Source organism: Artibeus jamaicensis, unplaced genomic scaffold (assembly GCF_021234435.1).
Source record: "Artibeus jamaicensis isolate MK-2021 breed Jamaican fruit bat unplaced genomic scaffold, CSHL_Jam_final contig_3176, whole genome shotgun sequence".
Classification (NCBI taxonomy): Eukaryota; Metazoa; Chordata; class Mammalia; order Chiroptera; family Phyllostomidae; genus Artibeus; species Artibeus jamaicensis.
Window position 1 is genome coordinate 5400709 of NW_026521740.1, and position 5871 is coordinate 5406579.

Below are 5871 nucleotides of genomic sequence, written 5' to 3' on the forward strand. Positions count from 1 at the left end.
GCCGAAGTAAAGCAAAAGCTATTATTTTAGTTGAACTTTCTCTTTTCCTCCTTGTTCTCCTAAGGTAACAGCAATCATTGTTAAACTAGTTCTAAAATATTACATTATTAAATATTATCTATTGTAATTTTCAAGGCTATTCTTAAGAAAGAAGGCAGGATATTTAACTGTAAAGGCAATATGCTCTCTATAGTCTGAGTGTTTGAATTCAATTAGGAAAATGATTAAATGACATCTAGGACTTCATCCAGAGATAATAAATTATGAAACAGTATTTTCGTACTATCTCCTAACACACTGCTATATGGAATGACAAAACTGATCCTTACTATAAGGCGAAGCCAATTTCATTTTCCCTGTTCAAAGCCATGGACAATGTTACTGGTGATCCCACACCTATGCACATAAAAATCAGAAAAAAAATCTATACAGCTTGTATTTTTCTACTGTCTACCCAGCAACTAATAGGCATTGTTATGTAAAGAAGAAAACTATGACAATTTTAATATTTGCATATCTCTTGCATTTCCTCTTCCCCACCACCCTCCCCCTCAACAAACACAATGTGCTTGGTGGTCTTTATGGCCCTGTGCTGAGAGCTTTTCCTGCATTACTTTGTTTAATTATATTGACTAAAAATTAGGTACATGTGACAGGCTCCTTTAAGAAAAACTGAGGAATGAGAAGAAAGACAAATAGATACCAAGCAGACAAAATTAACTAGTTCCTATGGTGAACTTGAACAAGATACTTTTAACATTTGTGAACCACTCTATCCTTATCGTTAATTGGAGGTAATTACTGGATCTTTGGCGTAGAGTTGTGATGATTCAGATGAAGCGGACCCTTCCCTGACTCCAGGAAAAGAAGTCTGCCCGAGGCCAGGCTAACCAGAAACATTCATTGGTTCCAGGGGAGGCTCATTCTCTAAACTGCAACAATTTGAGTAAACCCCAGGGCCAGCGGTGGTGCCCTCCTTGTGGGGAGGTTGCTGAGCTGTGAAGGGGGAACTGGAGCTGATGGTGGCCATCTTGCCACAATGCAGGGTCAAGTCAAAAGGAATGAGACAAATTCCTAGCGGCATCAGGGATGTCTTTAAGTTGGAGCTACTCCTGGGTTTGGGGTCACATAAATGAACAGTTGCCATTTTTAGAGTCTGTTTGAGTTGATTTGCACTGCTGCTCAGGGGAGAGTGATGAATGGCCCAGTCACTAAGCGGATGCATGGCAGAGCCAGGGATTAACCCAGGCTTCCCGTTCTATTTCCTTTACATCACTGCACTGAGATTTAATTTCATCCTTTTTACCTTTAAAAAACTGAAAAAAGATAGAACAAGATTGAGTCTCAGAGGGTGACTTAGCCACAGAATGTGACTCAGAATCAAACCCGAGGTCAAAGATTTACTTGCCAAGTAATTTAGTCAGGATGATACAGGGTGCAGCCAAGGCGGGGAGCCCACCAAAAAAGATTTGGAATGGTGTCCAGAACTCAAGGTGTATAGGAATATTGAAGAGACATATAAGATGTCCTCACCCCTTCCCCCCCACAGGTGTGAGTTGGGAGAAGGGACACATGGAGCAGGAACATGCAGGGCTGTTTTGTACAGCCACAGCCTTGCGGCTAATCCAAGGCATGGTCATTTGATATATTTATAGCCTTTGGCGGGTCACTTGGATATGTTAAATGGCTGTGGCCAGGCTTGGAGCCAGGAGGATGAAGTCACTTCCCCCCCAAGATGTAAATGGGGGGCAGGTCCCCCGAGTTACAGCACCTGAGGGGGAGCTTGGAGATTGGCTCTAGGACGTGGGGCCATACCTGCCCAGACTCACGATGGGAGCCCAGTAAACTTGTAATAATACAGAGATACTGGCAGGTGTAACTCATTGTGGGAGGAGTAGGAAATAGGAGGACAGAGGAAGATTGGCGCGGGGATTTAAACCAAGACATGGCAGCCATGGAAGAGAGAGCCATGAAGTTTGGGGCAGAGTTAGGACCCCCACTTGTCCAGATGTGGGAGAGAGCCATGTGGTTTTAGCAGAGTGAGGACCCCTGCAGCTTTGGTAGAAGAGGCCCACGAGGCTTTGGGGTTGCTCCCTTTGGCCATGTGGCCTGGAAAGCAGGAAAGACTTTGCCTGGAAAAATGGGTACAAAGAACTCTTGCCAATGGACCACAAGAAGGTGCCCCATGACTTTGGATTAATTGGAGATCCTGCCTGGACGGCAAGATAGCTGAGGGTACCAGCGGCCTGGAAGAACAGAGGTGTGCTCTTTTCCTGATTTACAGTACCAGGAGTTAGGACAGGGGGAGAAGGGAGCACTGTGTGCATAGGTGTATACCCTAAAAAACTTTGATATTTTAATGAAGATGTTAGGTCTGAATAGCATCGAATAAACATTTCCTTTCTTTTTCACAAATCTCTGGCATTGAGAGATGTCATTCCAATTGGCTACAGACAATCGGGCCCAGTAGGGGGCTCCAGAAGGTATTAGTACACCATCCTCTGGAGTCCGGGCCCTGGTGTATCTGTTCTGTAACAGTTTTTTGGCATCCCTAGGTGGGCCAAATATTGCCCCCCCCGGACTCCTGTTCGGTAACAAGGACATGCTACCCAGGAAACTAATAAGTCAGGGAGAAGCCAGTTTCAGAAAGGAGAAGTTAAACCAAGGTGAAATTTTTAGCAAAACCCAAGCCTCAACTTGATTTCCAAGGGAGCTCTTAAAAAGTATAAATCAGCCCTGGCTGGTGTAGCTCAGTGGATTGAGCACGGGCCTGCGAAGCAGAAAATCGCGGTTCGATTCCCAGTCAGGGCACATGCGTGGGTTGCAGACCAGTTCCCTGCAGGCCAATTCCCAGCAGGGGACGCATGAAAAGCAACCATACATTGATGTTTCTCTCCCTCTCTCCTTCCCTTCCCCTCTAAAGATAAATAAAATCTTAAAAATATATATATATATAAAAAAAGTATAAATCATGCTGCTGAGTTTATCTGGCCTCAGGCAGGGGACTGGGGCAAATGAGCCACCCTCGGTAGAGGGAAGTGAAGTTAGTGGGCACTTGCCCTCTCTGAACGCATAGTAGACATAACTCCAGGAACCCTCCGACTGAGGACGACTACAGAAGACGGGGCTGAAGGAGGGGAGCCTTCCTGGAGAGCCGGCGTGATCAGCTTTCCTGGAGTGCGGTCCTGGATAAATCAAAACCATGGAAAGGTCTCAGGAAGACAATGTGGAACCGAAGTACTGCTTGTTTCTCTCCTTCCTTAGACTCTTCCCTAATCCATGGACAGGAACTCCTTCAAGTCTATGATTTTCTCACATTTCTTTTCATGCCAGAGAACATTTTCCTGTCTGCAAATCCTGGACCCTATCAAATATTCTCAAATGTACTTAGCATGAATTTTCTCACATGTACAGTGCGGGAAATGATAGACACAATTTGAATAAGTTGTTTTAAAATTAAATGACGAAACACATGATCACAATGCCTAGTACTAGTATTAACATGCCGTAGCAAATATGGGATGCAATTTGTCCCTTTGACATTCATTTGTTAAAGCTCTATCCTTCAGTATCTCTGAATGTGGCTTTTTGCAGAGAAGGGGCCTTTAAAGAGGAGATTAAGTTACAATGAGCCCCTTAGGACGGACCTTACTCCAATCTGACTGGTGTATCTACAAAAGAGGAAATTTGAGCACACAGTGGGACCCCAGCGTTGTTGCCTGCACGCAGAGGGAAGACGATTTGCAGAAACTGCCGGGAGGCAGCCATCTGCAAGACGAGGAGAGGGGCCTCGGAAGAAACTGAACCTGCCCACACCTTGATTTTGGACTTCTAGCCTCCGGGAATATGGGAAAAGAAATTTCTTTTCTCATATTCCTGGGTGTTGCTTAAGCCACCCAGGCTATAATATTTTATTGTGATAACACTAGCAAACAAAGCCAGAAAAGTGCCCCTTCCTAGTTTCTCATTCCTGTATCTCAGCTTTCCTGAGTAGGTGTGAGTAGATGGCTACATGTGAGGGAAAAGCAAATGGGTCCTCTGCACAGTGTTTTGAGCCCACCAAGTCCAACACTTCAGAAACAATCTTTAGAAGAGAATGGAATAGAGTTTACAGAAGGAATTATTAAATAGACTCATATTCCATATAATCTGACATGGTAATCTCAGCAGGCAGGAAATTACCCTCAAGGCTATAGCTCAGAAATTGCAGTAATGTCAGCATGAGGACCAGCTGGAACAGAATCAGGACCCAGGGTCCAAGAGCGCTTATTTTCAGAGCATTAGTAGAGGATGAGGTGAAATGAAGGTGAGATCTCCCTTTGGTCTCTCGAGGCTAATTTTGCCTCACCAGCTCCATAAAAGCTACTTCAAAGCGCTAGGTACTTCACAGAAGCTAAACAATTTTTCCATGCCATATCCATGCTCCTAAAAAACAAATTTAGGAAATCAAAGTCATAAATTTCTTTCTAACTGCTTTCCAAAGCAAACAATTTCTTGAATGATTTTTATTGGAATAGTAGGCCCAACAAATAAATACAGAGATGCACTAAAGCTTTTCAAGATGGAAATAGAAAAAGGGCTTAAGACTTGGCTGGTGTGGTTCAGTGGCTTGAGTGCCAGCTTGCAACTCAAAAGGTTGCTGGTTTGATTCCCAGTCAGGGCACATGCCTGGGTGCTGGGCCAGGTCCTCAGTAGGGGGCGCTCAAGAGGCAACCACACCTTGATGTTTCTCTCCCCCTCTTTTTCCCTCCCTTTCCCTCTCTAAAAATAAGTAAGTAAAATCAGTAAAAAAAAAAAATAAAAAGAAAAATGGGATAAAATACTAGAGCAGACAAACCTATGTGCTCCTCTTTAATGTTCCTGGAGCTAAGAGGGTACCTGCCAGTGACCAGAAAGCATCTTTCATGTACATTACCCCATTCGAACCTCAAAATCACACAAGAGGTAGACAAGGAAGGTAGTTTTAAGGCCAAAGAACTCAACAAGTATTTTGCCTGATACCAAAACAATAAGTGAATGGAAAAATAATCAAGCTGTACGGCATTTCCTATGTGTAGGTGTCTATGCAATGCTCAGAAAGACAAAGGTAAAGAGCTCAAGGGCTGATACTGGGCAAATGATAACATAAAATAAATACACACATAGTATTACAATGCAGACTCCAGCAAGTGGCATAAAAACTGAACCACAACAATTTACAGTGTGCTGAGAACACAAGACTGAGAACCATATACTTTGGAATCTTTAGATTGCAAGTAATGGAAAATGTGACTGTAACTGCCTTGAAAGATACAGGAAAATTATTGAGTACACAACTTAAAATCTTTAGAATCGTGCACGCAAGGCAAAATCTAAAACCAGGTGGTCACTGATTAGCCATGTCATTTAAGGCAGTATTGTGACAAAATCTTTAAAACCAAAGTTTGTCAACAGAGAAAAAGATGCTGTGAATTTTAATAGTGTCACGTATACCAGCAATTTTCAACATTTTACATCTTGTGGCACACATAAACTAACTCCTAAAATTCTGCAGCACACCAAAAACATATTTTTGCTGATCTGACGAGAAATAGATACAATTTTGATTCATTTATGCCAGGCAGCTATTGTTGTGTTGAATGTTGTCATTTTTTTATTTGACAATCCAGGGGAAAAGGTCAGTGCCCCTGACCTTTTTGGTATTGCATGATTTTAATATGCATGTTTATAAATATTGCATGTTTTTTACACAGTAGGAGAAAACAGTTTCATCCTCAACACAGAGTTTTAGCATAATTCATAGGTAGAAAAAAACAAAAATGAAGTATAGGGGAATTCACAGTCATCTAGGAAGACAGTAAAGACTGAATTTTTTTGTAAGAAAAGAGGAGA